This window comes from Sarcophilus harrisii, chromosome 1 (genome assembly GCF_902635505.1).
Source record: "Sarcophilus harrisii chromosome 1, mSarHar1.11, whole genome shotgun sequence".
NCBI lineage: Eukaryota > Metazoa > Chordata > Mammalia > Dasyuromorphia > Dasyuridae > Sarcophilus > Sarcophilus harrisii.
In genome coordinates this window covers 287,846,738-287,861,550 of record NC_045426.1, presented here as the reverse complement: position 1 = coordinate 287,861,550, position 14,813 = coordinate 287,846,738, and the positions used below count along the sequence as shown (strand labels likewise).

General features: G+C 33.6%; 1 protein-coding gene across 3 annotated transcripts in view; it reads right to left on the bottom strand.

The window, feature by feature from the left end:
• The window catches only part of PIP5K1B (phosphatidylinositol-4-phosphate 5-kinase type 1 beta), a 341,035-nt gene that overhangs the window by 258,174 nt on the left and 68,048 nt on the right, over window positions 1-14,813 (bottom strand). The window contains exon 1 of one of the 3 annotated variants that reach the window (XM_031943521.1): window positions 6,916-7,594. The exons of the other annotated variants lie outside the window; for them this stretch is intronic. The gene's annotated coding sequence lies outside the window, so the exon portion shown is untranslated. Of the gene's footprint in view, window positions 1-6,915; window positions 7,595-14,813 lie in introns of those variants that run through there. 3 annotated transcript variants of the gene reach the window in all.

Here is a 14,813-nt window from a genome sequence, read left to right as displayed (position 1 = left end):
TCACATTTTAAAAAATGCTATAAAGGGCAGCTAGGTGGTACAGTGGATAGAGCACCCAACCTGGAGTCAGGAGGACCTGTGTTCAAATTTAGCCTCAGGTACTAGACACTAACTCTAGGACCCTGGAAAAGTCACTTAACCTGAATTGCCTCACCAAATTAAAGAAATGCAAGTTAAAACAACTCCCATTGTACCACCTCACATTCATCAGATTGGCTAAAATGACAAAAAAGAAAAATGATGAATATTGGAGGGGAAGTGAAAACAACTGGGACACGAGGACACTGTAGGTAAAGCTATGGACTCTGTTCCACTGTTTACACCTTCCTTCCAGTCTCCATTTCCTCTACCACTCTCCTTAGGATAGCTTCCTAATGTGTCCTCTCATCTCTTCTCCTTTACTTCTAATGCATTCTTCATAATGCTATAAGAATCAGAAGAAAAATGACTTAGAGCTACAAAGATCCCAAAGGATCATCTAATTTAATCCCCCATTTTAAGAATGAGGAAACTGAGACTTAGAAAAGTAATTTGCCCAAGGTCACACAGGTCATAAGGGGCAGAGCTTGGATTTTTTTGTTTGCTTGTTTTGTGTTGGCAAGGCAAGTGACTTGTCCAGGATCACAGAGATAATTAGTGTTGTGTCTGAGGCTAGATTTGAACCCAGGTCCTTTTGAATCAAGGACTGGTGTTCAATCCCCTGCATCATCTATAGTTGCCCCACAGAGTTGAGATTTGAGGCCAGGTTCTCTTTTCATTGAACCAGAACACCGCATGTCACTCTCCTCATAAGTCTTCAGTAGCACCTTATTGCATAGTAAGTAAAGTTCAAATTCCATGTTTAGCATTCGAGTTCCTATACAATCATTTGGTACAAGATGGAAAACATAATTTTGGATATGACCAATATGGGGATTTCTTTTGCTTGATGATGAACATTTTTAACAAGTAATTTGATCTTCCTCACACTAGTGACAGGGAGAAATACTAATTTTATTAATTAATTGATAAAAATCTTTTTCAAAAAATAATAAATAAATTGAGCTGATTAAAGTACAAATGATGAAATAATCTACTCCTTTCTTCATAGAGAAGTGATGGATGCAAAACGAGACATATTTTTTAGATATAACCAATGTGGAGTGGGATAGTGAGGTTATGGAAGATAAAGCAGAGGGGAAGATTAGGGATAGAATTTCTTTTCCCCCTTCTCTCTAAAACAGAACAGCAAGAAGGCCAGAAGGAGTCACAGGTGAGGCAGCTTTGAGAGTTGCATAATGAATTTTTTTTGTCTACTTTGACAGGAAGAGCAAGCTCAGTGCAGTGGAAATTTGTAGCTTCATGTACAATCTTCTATACTGTAATCCATTTTAATAAATGCTCATTTTATTTGGTATTTGTTGAGTTTAAAATATTTTTTAAATTAAAAATATTACTTTTGATTACATAAATATAGTACAGGTTAAAAAAGTTCAAATAGCTAAGGTCCTCAAGAGATTTCATATAACTCTCTAAACTCTGATGACAGAGACTCTGGCTATTTTGAGAGAAAAGTATCCTTCAAAACAGTCCCTGAAAATGAGGGACCGCCACTACATTTGGAATCAGGAGACCAAGGTCCATTTCCTGGTTTTATTACTTTTATACATGTAACATCTGACAAGTCAGTTTATCTCCCTGGGCCTCAGTGTGTATAATTAGGGATTTGAATTCCATGATATCTATAGTTCCTTTCAGGATCAGATAAATGACCTTCTGACAAATGTTTGTTGAAATGAATACCAGAGAGGTGTTTTAATGAACAAATTATAATAATTGAGAAGTAAATGGTTTATTCGTCTTGTATTCTCCCAAAGAGTTGAGCATAATACCTTCACATAGAAGAAGCTCAATTAATATTTCTTAAATGAATATGTAAGTAGCACGCTTTTTGTAAATTTTTAAGTTTTTTGTAAGAAAGGAAAGTTTTAAGCATTAAAGAGTATGAAAAATTCTCTTCCCTTAGTTCTTGCCCCACAGATTTCCTTTCTTAAAAACAAATAAACGTTAAATCAATATCAGTTCTTATTATAAAATGAAATTTTTAATTCATGTTTTCCAAATTAATTTTGATTTGGGAGATACAAAGCTTTAAAAAATATGTATAGAAAAAAAACAGCTCTTTCTATAAAATTGAATTATAAGGAAGTTTTAGAAATATTCCCAAATGCAATCAGAATATTGCATGAGTTCATAGGACTATAGATTTATAGCTGGAAGGAGCATCAGACCATCTAGTCTAAGTCCCTTATTTTATTAATGGGGAAATTGAGGCCCAGAGAGAACAGGCAATTTGCTCAAGGTAAAATTTAAAAGGAATGGGCAGAGAAAGGATTTGAACCCAGGTCCTCTGATATAAAATTAAATGCTCCTTTCACTCTACCATAACAATTTACTTTGGAAATTTTCAAAGTTACAAATATTCATAAATTGATCAAAATGAAAAATGCATTATAGTATGTGTATTTAATAACATATTTACATATACCAGTATGTATATACATGGTCCAAATACATGGAGTCCATGAAATCCAAACTATTTTCATAATAATTCTAAGACATTTAAAAATGTTAATATGGCAAATATTGATATAGCTTACATAAAAAAAACTCTTTGTGGGGTGGGTGGGCAGTCATTTTCAAGGCTTGAGCTACGAGATATAGCTTAAAGGATTTCCAGGAATTAAAAATAGTATGGGGAATGAGCAATATAGGAGGCAGGAAAAACATTAACAGAGGCACAAAATTATTAATTTAATATTTTCTAATTAATATTTCTAAGCAATATAAATGGTAGTGAAATAGTAGAAAGAGAGTCTGTTTGGAAGTCTGAAAACTTGAGAATAAGTCTCACCTTTTAATATATACCTTTGCAAATCTGCACAAATCATTTAATTTTCTTAGGACTAACTCTCTAACATCAGAAGTATCACACTCAAATCAAAATAAGGCCCTTAAACAGAATAAGTATTTTTTTAATTGATATAGAAAATCACATGTTTACATTATCTATGTTCTACTGTATTTTTATTTATTTCTCAATTACATTTAAATTAGACTGCACTAGGAAGTGTGATAGGCCCATGAGAAAATAATAGAACTTCCCTCACATGCCACCAGGAAATATGAATGCAAGCTTCAGAAAATTCTATATATCCTTATCTATTCCCTTTGCTTACCCTGGATCCCCAAAAGTTTGGCATTTATTGCAATAGATTACATAAGAGAACCTGTTCTTTAACAATAGAATTAAAGCAAAATATGAACTACTTTCAATAGGCTATACAAACATTCAAGGATGAATTGAAAATCTTTAGGTAAGGAAATTGGGTCACACTTACAGAAATAACTGTGTCATTGATATGTGTGGTGTTGTTCTTTTTTTAAAATATGATGGTTCTCTCTGTGGGAGTAGGTTTCTCAGGGGAGGTTTTCTGGAGGCAGCCTTAGTTTTGGTTCAAAGTAACAATCACTTCAAATGCAGCCAGGAGTTAAAATCCAGTCCTTTATTGTGTCCTTCAAAGTCTTGAGCTTCAGCCCCTAGCTCCCTCCGAATGTCTCCAGCCAGCACAAAGGTGGAATATGGAATGACTCTGTCTCCGCCTCCAAGAGTGGGCTTCTGTCCCTGGCCCTGAGAACTTCGTGCTTATATGCTGTACATTGAGTATACATCAATCATTATATCACTGGGAAACCATTATTTGTTGTAGGATTAAATTAATTCTAAACTAGATTTAAACATTGTCTCAATTCCACTTAGTACCTTGTTTCAAGTTCTGGCCCATAACATCTCCTTGTAGGATCAGCTCAATCATACTGAACCATGCTAAATTAGATAATTATTGTCTCTATTAATTCTAATGACTTAACACTTTGTAAGAAGGATCCCAACAGATATCGAACTAAAATTCAATTTATAAGTAGAAAAAGGTTATCAAGGGAGGTGTGTGAAGGGAAATTGCTTATACCGGGCAATTTCAGAGAAGTAAATAAATGAGCTTTAGCTTAGGGTTTACTCATGTAAACACATCTCTAATTTATAGCTTCCCCCATGCCCAAATCAAAATGCCAAAGTGGAAAAAAGAAAGGATGAATGAAACCAACCAAAGTTGAAACCTGAATTTGTTTTCTTTTTAATTGGTGATTCTCTGGCAATGTTGATGCTTAAATTGTGAACTTAAAATTGGTGAACTTCAAAAATAGAAAGCTTCCAAGAAAAATATCTGCCCTTACTAAATATCTAAAATAGCTCTGAACTTTGTAAAATGTCTGAACAATGTACAATTCTAATTCCCATGTGAAATCTCAGCATGAATTTTCTAAAGAAAAAGGTTTTAAGAATTTTCATTCATAAATAAAAAAGTAGGCAGTCACAATGATTTTGCCACTTTTCAGAGAGTTGACAAATGAGAATATCAAAGGAATAAGCCTCAATTCAAATTTAAATAAATAAATACACATCCTAACTTCAGAACCCAAATAAAAACTAAACAAAGGCTTCATAAATAACCAGGGTTGAAAAATGTGGTCAAAGTAATTCTTTGCTAAACACATAGTTAAAAGAATTACTGCTATTAATCAAGCAAAGAGTTGAGAAATTATCAGGTTAATTTCTATTTCTAGTTAATTTCATCATAAATATGACATGATGCCCTGAAAGGTATCCCCAGTACCTCGTATCATCCTCATGATGATCCTCAGATCATCATTTAAGTTCCTTTACAAGGTTGCTCTTAGAAACCCAAATAAGTTTCTAATTTTTCTAAGAAAATTTTGTTGATGCCTAAAAACAGCTTGAAATTTAGGTACAGTAGTTTCAGTCTCCCTCTTGATATTTCTTTTTTTTTAATTTTTAATTTCTTAATAACTTTTTATTGACAGAACCCATGCCAGGGTAATTTTTTTTTACAACATTATCACTTGCACTCACTTCTGTTCCGATTTTTCCCCTCCCTCCTTCCACCTCCTCCCCAAGATGGCAAGCAGTCCTATACATGTTAAATATGTCACAGTATATCCTAGATACAATATATGTGTGCAGAACCGAACAGTGCTCTTGCTGCACAGGGAGAATTGGATTCAGAAGGTATAAATAACCTGGGAAGAAAAACAAAAATGCAAACAGTTTACATTCATTTCCCAGTATTCTTTCTTTGGGTGTAGCTGCTTCTGTCCATGATTGATCAATTGAAACTAAGTTAGACCTTCTCTTTGTCGAAGAAATCCACTTCCATCAGAATACATCCTTATACAGTATCATTGTTGAAGTATATAATGATCTCCTGGTTCTGCTCATTTCACTTAGTTCATGTAAGTCTCTCCAAGCCTTTCTGTATTCATCCTGCTGGTCATTTCTTACAGAACAATAATATTCCATAACATTCATATACCACAATTTACCCAACCATTCTCCAATTGATGGGCATCCATTCATTTTCCAGTTTCTAGCCACTACAAACAGGGCTGCCACAAACATTTTGGTATATACAGGGCCCTTTCCCTTCTTTAGTATCTCTTTGGGGTATAAGCCCAGTAGTAGCACTGCTGGATCAAAGGGTATGCACAGTTTGATAACTTTTTGTGCATAATTCCAGATTGCTCTCCAGAATGGTTGGATCTGTTCACAATTCCACCAACAATGCATCAGTGTCTCAGTTTTCCTGAATCCCCTCCAACATTCATCATTATTTTTTCAAGTCATTTTAGCCAATCTGACAGGTGTGTAGTGGAATCTCAGAGTTGTCTTAATTTGCATTTCTCTGATCAATAGTGATTTGGAACACTTTCAGATGAGTGGAAATAGTTTCAATTTCATCATCTGAAAATTGTCTGTTCATATCCTTTGACCATTTATAAATTGGAGAATGGCTTGGTTTCTTATAAATTAAAGTCAATTCTTATATATTTTGGAAATGAGGCCTTTATCAGAACCTTTAACTGTGAAGATGTTTTTCCAGTTTGTTGCTTCCCTTCTAATCTTGTTTGCATTAGTTTTGTTTGTACAAAGGCTTTTTAATTTGATGTAATCAAAAATTTCTATTTTTTGATCAGTAATGGTCTCTAGTTCATCTTTGGTCACAAATTTCTTCCTCCTCCACAAGTCTGAGAGATAAACTATCCTATGTTCCTCTAATTTATTTAAAATCTCACTTTTTATGCCTAAATCAAGGACCCATTTTGATCTTATCTTGGTATACGGTGTTAAGTGTGGGTTCATGCCTAGTTTCTGCCATACTAATTTCCAGTTATCCCAGCAGTTTTTGTCAAATAATGAATTCTTATGCCAAAAGTTAGGATCTTTGGGTTTGTCAAACACTAGATTGCTACAGTTGACTATTCTGTCTTGTGAACCTAACCTGTTCCACTGTCTATCCAATGTTAAAACAGGAATAAATGATTTGCCCAGGGTCACAGAGGCAAGTCTGCAGTGTCTGAGATTGGACCTGAACTCAGATCTTCTCCAGTCTAGGACTAGTGCTCTATCCCTGAACCATCTAGTTGTCCCTTAAAATAATGTCTTATATTTGTCAAACATAGTATACAGTAACAGTAATATTGTTTTAAGTAAAACTTTGAGTGACTAAGTAATTTTGATTATTACAAATACCCAAATTAATTGCAAAGAGTATATGAAGGAAGATGCTATATGCATATAAAGAAAAAAATTGATAAATAAAAGTTTATATATGTTTACATATAAAAATTCCATAGAACAAAACAACTCAATTGGACAATAAAAAAAGATATAAAAAAGTGAGTGAAGAAAATACTTCATTGAAAATCAGAATTGAACAAATGGAATTGAATGACTCGAGGAGACAAGAATCAGTTAAGCAAAACCAAAAAAATCAAACAATGAGAAAAAATGTGAAATACCATCTCAAACCTCCACTTCATTTTGCTGGGACATGAAGGCTCTTTCCATAGTATCTTCTTTCACTCTATGCTTTGCTAGCAAACTCCTTAGAGTCAAACTTGCTTGTGAAACTTCTCTAGCCAGTTTTGCACAGCACCAGGGCTGAAATGCTTAGAACTGATCCAGGAGGAACAGACCTTCATAAGTGAAGTAAGAGAGGCAAAAACATCACTAGTCCTAATATTCCACACTTATATTTTTGGGCTTTTATGATTTATTATTGAATAGTTTCTACTGTAATTATAGAAGCATATACGATAACTTATCCTTTAAGGCATAACCACCTGTCTTCATTCTGGAAGCTGATGAATTAGAAATAAAAGTCAGTCACAAAGAAATCACTGGTATAGGATGATCAAAACTTTTTTTGTCATGACAGCCTGTGGAACTCAGAAAGCTGATCCCAACCAATAGGGCATAATACCCCTGTTTCCATCATATTAACAGTATAATTTTTAATTCCTCCAGTATTTCCTATGAATTTCAACCTACTTTATATAAGTCAGTGACAAAAAAGCTATGGACTGGAAAAGGATAAAAGTTAATGTGACTTTAAGTAAACACAGAACTGGGACAGGTGAAAGTAGTGGGTTAGAAACCTGGGACTTTATTTGTCATAAATTTCAATTTTTTTCTCCCTCTCTTTCCCCCACTCCCTCCCCTAGATGGCAAGCAATCCAATATATGTTATACATGTACAAGACTTCCATGCATACATTTCAATAGAATTATTTTTCTATGTAATCTTAGACATTTTGTTTTTATTCATCTAAAAACTGTTCTGAGAAAAAATCTAAGATGTCTTTATTATAGTGCCAAAAGCATGCATGACAGCAGAAAGGTTAAGAACCCTTGTCACAAAGAGTCCCTTGGACCATTATGAAATTAAATGATTTGCCCATGGTCATGAATCTAGTATGTGTCAAAAGTAAGATTTAAACCTAGCTTTTCCTGACTCTACCTTCATCTACCTACCCCTTCATCTACTATGCCAGTTTACAAGATCTCAAGAATTAGACTGAATTTTGGGGGGCATTTATTCATGTTCTGTACACTTGGTGACAACTGTCTGCTAAATCTCCTATCACTCTTAAAACTGATAAAAATTTCTTTTCACACAGAGGAAACAGCTGTGTACATGACCTCAAAATAATTTTGAAGAAATTTGTTGTTTTACTGAACTTCTAAGGATGGTACTCTATTATTTGTTGTACTTGTGGTTAGGAAGGCTTATTTCAGAAGCACTATTATAATGACTGGGAAAAATCAAGTCTAAGCATCATTTCTAAACTGATTTCAGAAATAAATTATCTTTTTTTTGGCCTTTGGACAACAGTAATTTTCTATGAAGTAAAACATGAGAATTTCTCATGGGTTATGGCATTTGAATGTAAATCTCTATCCTCAAGGGAAAGCTTCCTTTAGACAAGCAGGAACAGTTCACTATTATTTAGGTTAAAAAAAATTTTCTTTTAGAGCATTTGAATCTTCATGTTATTTTTTCCCCCTCTAAATCTGGGTGTATTTTTAACTTATGCTAACTTTTGGGTCAAAAAAGTTTCTGTCGTTGGTTCCCTAGGAATAAGAGAGAAGCAATTTCTAATTGTAATTTTGTAAATCTGCCTATAGTAACTTGACAACTGTTGCTTCTCTTACTAGATTGTAGAAAAGTTCTTTATCCCCCTATGAAAACTCCACAATCTTAAATATGTCACACAGAGACATCTTAGAATTACAGAGGGAAAATTTATAAGCAAACAAAAGACTTTCTCAAGATTTTAAGATGTCAGAATACAGTTTCATTCCATAGTGGACAGGCTATTACGAAAACATTGATTCTTTTCCCCCCATAGAATCATGACTCAAAATAGAAGATAACGGATCAATTCGCTTAATACATTCATTTATGGATGAGGTTTGGTCCCAAGGCTGAATGAGACTATTGTCTCCAAGAATCCAGCACCCATGTGAATTCTCAATGACACACACACACACACACACACACAAACATACATACACATACACACATGGATCAGCTACAGGGATAGACTGAGGCAGGAGCGGAGTCAGAGTGCTGAGAGTGGGAACAGAACTATTGATCCAGTTCTGACAGGATGGGGGGAAGCATGGGGGACATCTGATAAATTGGGATTACAGAATGGAAAGAGGCACCCAACATTCTGATGATGCTTAAGATAGGTCTTTTTTATCTGGATAATCATGATTAAGAGGGAAGGGTGATGTTGCAGAATTCACCAGAACAATTAGGAACTGAGGCAGAACAATTCAGGGAAACTGAGTCAGGACAAGTTAGGGAAACTGAGTCAGGACAACTAGGGAAACTGAGTCAGGACAATAAAAGAGAACTGTGGCACAATAATACCTAATTTATAAATACCTAAATTTTGTAGAAGAGGAAAATAAAAGGCAATAAGAATATTATGCAACTTTTTAGTCTGTCCTAGATTACTTGCATTTGTAAAGGGTCACATAAAGTGAATCACCATTTATCTGACCAACAAATACTTATTGTGTATTTATTACATAGAAAAGCATTTTTGTTAGAGGTTATAGAAAACAAAGTTGAATAATACACAGATTTTGACCAAAATGAAAATTAAAAAAAAAAAAAAAAGCTCTATCTTTGGAAAGCCGCCTTCTGGCACACTCCAAATACCATTCAAGTCAAAAAGCATTGTTGTTCAATTTCCTGGATCAATTAAGTTTGTTCCTTATTTGGAAAATAATCTTTTTTGTTTAATTAGTATTACTGGCAGTACCAAGTAGATATCAGTATTATCTTCCATTTTACAGATGAGGAAATTTGAAAAGATAAATTTCAATCAATTTTTCACCTCCAAAATGAATAATGAAAACATAGAATTGGATTGCTCAGTGGTGAAGCCTAGAAGTCATCTTTAGTTTATAAAATGTTACTGATAGTTCTCTACAGAATAAAGGGAATAATGGAAGAAAATGAGGGTGATAGAATTCTATTCTACTGTAAATAAATTTTATTGTAATTCTGTTCTATTCATTCTTTTGTAAATAAATAAGGTCTAGGTGAGAATCACAGAGATTTCTGAATCATAGAATAAGCAGTTTTTGATAAGGTAAAATTCTCTGTGATGAAAAATATTCAATTATTCTAATCAGTAAATGATTTTCCTCTAAAATGACAGATATTTTAAAATGATACGTTCAAGAATAATACAAAATAAATTATTTCCCCTATATTAACTTTATTTATTTTAGTATAAATGGCTGATTCTGAGATCTGCCAATTGTTGTCTTAAAATAACTAGAAAAAACATTATTATAGGGGAAAGACACATTCCTATGGTAAATCAACACTGTTCAATTTTTGGGAAGGGTTAAAAAGTTGTGGGGGTACATATGCTTTAAGAAAATTAATTTGCATGTTATAACTCTTTGTTCAAGCTCTATTCTAAGAGTGGAAAACTCCAAACATCGGCAAATAAATTTTAACTGGCAGATGGAGAAGAAGAGGTTGTATTTCTTTCTAAAAGTAAGAAAAAGTATCCACATCTGAGTGACACTTCAGTGCAATCTACTCAATAAATGGAGAGTAGAGCAGGTGCACAAGAAAATATAAGTTTCTACACTAGAGTATAGGTAGGTTAAGAAAGGAGAGATCGATCACACTGGAAATAGCAGAAACCAGGAACCACAATAAGCCTGGGACTCAAATGGCATAGGAAAACGTCAACTTGAACATATGGGGAAAATATGTATATAATGTAAAATGTCTTCAAGAAGACTAACTGAGAATAGAGAAATGAGATAAAGCAAGAAAGGGAGTGAATTTCCAGAGGACTAGAGCATAGAGATCTCCCATTTAACAGTGAGAAATGTACAGTACTAAAACCTGAAAGAGAAGACAGCTCAAGAGGAAATGGGGCAGAGACTGTAGTAAAAGGGAGTTTTTTACTCTGATACTACTACTACAAACTCTGAGCAGGGAAATCATCTTATCTTCTCTCACTAAAGTCAGTTTTCCCATCTTTGTTTTCCATGAGAATAAAGATAATTAAACTGCTTATCTCACAGATTTCTTGTGAGGGAAATGTGTTTTAAAACTTAAAGTGTGATACATTGTTGGTGGAACTAACAGATCCAACCATTCTGGAAAGCAATTTGGAACTATGCTCAAAAAGTTATCAAACTGCTTTGATCCAGCAGTGTTTCTACTGAGATTATATCCCAAAGAGATCTTAAAAATAAGGGGGAATCCATCATAGTTTAAAAAGGATATTAAGAACATTGCTAGCTAAGATGAAGTGTCTTAATGAAAGGTAACTGTAATACCTTGAAAAGAAAGGAAGAAGAAGAAAAGAAAAGAAAGGGGAGAAAAGAAGGAAGGAAGGGAAAGAGAAAAAGAAAAAAAAGAAAGAAAAAAGAAAGGCAAAGTATGAGTTCTAACTCTGTCAAGCACTCTACTAAGCACTAAAGATATAAACACAAATTGAGACAGTCTCTGCTCACAAAAAATTCACCCTCTAACTGGGGGAGCAAAGAAATTTTAGTTGCAAGGTAGATAGGAACCTAGGGACTGAAGCAAAATACATAATACAAAACTTTGATCTTGCAGAAAAAACAGCCAACAATGGCGACTAAAGGCATTTGGGAGAAAGGTACTTAAAAATATTGGTATGATAAATTTACTGATGTGTATCTCAACTATTTACATCTTAGTCTAAGTAACTAAGATCCAGTTTAATATATATTTGTCTCTATGGTCAATAAAATTTGAAGAGAATTCATATTGAATTCTCTCCACCTGGCCTTTAAAAGAGGTGGATTTCAACAGTGGTGACCAAACAGAGACAGAACTTCAAGCAAGGACAGAGCTTCTGTGGAAAAGTGCCCTCTTAGAAAAAAACACACGTGCACAATTCAGGTAAGAGGGGAATTAAACAATAAAAAGTGAGGATAAAATGGGAAAAAAGGTCAACACCAAAAGGCACTTTATCACTAGAAATAATATAGCATTAGAAATACTTTATCACCAGGCTGACACAAGGGGAAGATATCAGATATCAAATAAATATAGAATATAAGATATCAGATAACAACTAGAATAACAACTTCCTTATTATATAGGAATATATATAAGATAAAATTTATAAGATTGATTATTGTCCAGCTGATATCAATATAGTACACATTTTGAATTCAAAATAAGGCAAAATCAATTAGCAGGGATTGAAAATATTATCTGCAAGTATAAATTAGTTAAAGGAAAAGGACTGGGAGATCTTTCAATTTCTGTGTTCTTTATTTTGGAATATTTCTTCAACACTCAGAGACAGTTTCCTTAAACCCTTAAAGTAAATTCTTTACTTTTTTTAATTTAAATTTTAAAATTCTTATTTTAGGATGTAGTTTACAAGCATTGCCAAGGTTTAAGGTTATTCTAAATTTTTAAAAAAATATATATTCTTTGCTATGTCACTTCTCACCATGGTATTTTTTTCTTAAATAAATAGGAAAAAAATAGCACAGTATTAATAACACCTTACAAAAAATAGGAAAAGCATAAAAATAAAATTTAAAAATAAAAAATTTCAGGGTGGTGAAAGTTTTGAGGAGCACAGGAAAGGAGATATTCTGGATGCAATCTATCACTGATTTTAACCAATTCTAAAATGGAAATTGAAGGGTTTAATTTGGTTACCCTAAATGATTATCAGCAATTAGTGAGGGATACTGAATGGATAAAACTGTATTTGAAATTGGGAACACACAAATTGACAAGATTATTTCAAATTTTCCGAGGAGATCCTAATCCAAATTTAAAAAGAAATTTTACCAAGGAAGCTGGGATCAGTTGTAAACAATAAACGGAGCAATAAATTATTTAGCTAACCAGTCTCAGAAAGGACTTTCTGATTGCCCTCAGATGATGGCGTTATTGATTCAAAAACCTTTAAAAAGACTTTTGCAATTAACCAGAGACCTCCAACATATAGTTCATCAGCCAAACTCTAAAGATCTTTATTAGCTTCTGATAATGATTGGCAAGTTCTATTGACTAGGTACTAAGGTCCAATTGATAATATTTTTTAACTACTGATTTTGCAATTCATGACTAGGTATCAATGGATATTTCCAAGACTAACTAACAAAAGTTTGCTTCTTTATATATGTATTCCGCCTACTAATAGAACCTGGACTGTAGACATGCCTCAAATCCCCAAGAAAGCTGGGTTTGAGAGGTATGGTTTGAAAGAGGCCTATGCTTAAGATGACTCCAGAAATATAAAACCCCTTTTGCAAACCTAAAAAGACCCTTGTCTCTTTTCCTGTAAAAACCTTCCTTAGCATAAAAATAGCAATGAAAACCTTATTCAAGATCTCTGTCTCCTACACTACGCTTTAAACACTACTATTAAATATGTTTTTAATACCTTGCTTGAAGGTATTAAAGCAGGAGATATATGCAATTATTACTATACTGTATACTGAAAAATCTTAATATTTTTCAGATAGCAAAAGTGCCAGTCTTTGAAACAGCCCCAGTCCTGAACATCCTGCTGGTTAAAAGATTTCTTTAACAGTAAATTGTGTGTGTATGTGTGTGTGTAAAAGAATGGTTTGCTTATGCAAGTTATAATAACTGGATAAGATTATTTTTCCAAATTTATGGCATTAAATAAAGTTGGGACAATCCCCTTCTATGTCATTTTTGTCTGTGTCTATGTCTGTTTCTGCACAGATTATCTGTGTCATATTTGTTATGTAAGCTAGATTTTGTTGCCTGGAAAGAATCATAAGGCCACCAGCTAGAAAAAACAAAAACAAAAAGCCTCTATACTGTAGTTTGTATGCTGGAAAAATTTCCAAAAAGGTCTAACCTTTTTTTCTGTGAATTTAAAACCTCTGGCCAAAAGTTTAAAACATGCACAAAAATAAGGGTTAGAAAATAAAATTAAAATAACATCTTACAGATTCTCAAAAGTTTTGTTAGAAAAATGCCTTAGCAAAGTCTCAAAATTTTGAGAAAATTGATTATAGAATTAGGAAATAAGTCAAAAATAACAGCTGGGAAAATAGCAGTTTTTTATTAACTTTTCTTTGAATTCTATCTTGTCTGGAGTAATCTCCCGCTCCAGGTGGGAGTAAGAGTCAACTCTGAAAGGACTGCTTATGAGATTGTTATTACCCTTATCAACATTTCCTAACTTCTCTCATATGCTAAAGTATTGTAGGGAAAACTTCAATAGCAATGAACTCAAAGCCTTGCATAAAATTCCTGTCCAACAGAGTTTGGAGGTGGGAGTCAAACTCCACCATTCTCAGAATCCTGTCTCCAGACACCCCAGCATTCATAAAGATCTATCCAGCAATTGCTTGAGAAGAATCTGGGTACTCTTGGCAGCATCCAGCATGGCAGCATGGAATATGTAAGATACTCAACCTCTGTTTTTTGGCAAACTCACCATTCTTTATTTAAATTACCAAATCGTATTAGCTATGTAATTTATGGCAAATTAATTTATATCTGCCCAGTTTTCTGATTTGTAATATGGATTGTTGCTTAACAAAAAACAAATGCTATATGACGGCTAATTGCTTTATTGGATAAAAATTGTTTCATATTTTGATAACTCTATGGGTTTTTAGATGTAATCTATATACAATGCTAATGTTGAGATAATTTTTTGGGTGTGTAAATTAAATTAAGCAAATTCAATTAGGCCTCACTACTAAGACTAGGAAGATAGTGTAGAAGACCACAGATAGTGGAGGAACTCTGGGTGAGGTATAAGACCCTTCAGCCCAGAGGCAACTTGCTAACAATGTCTGGTTTGGCTCCCCAACTTCCCTAAGGGTT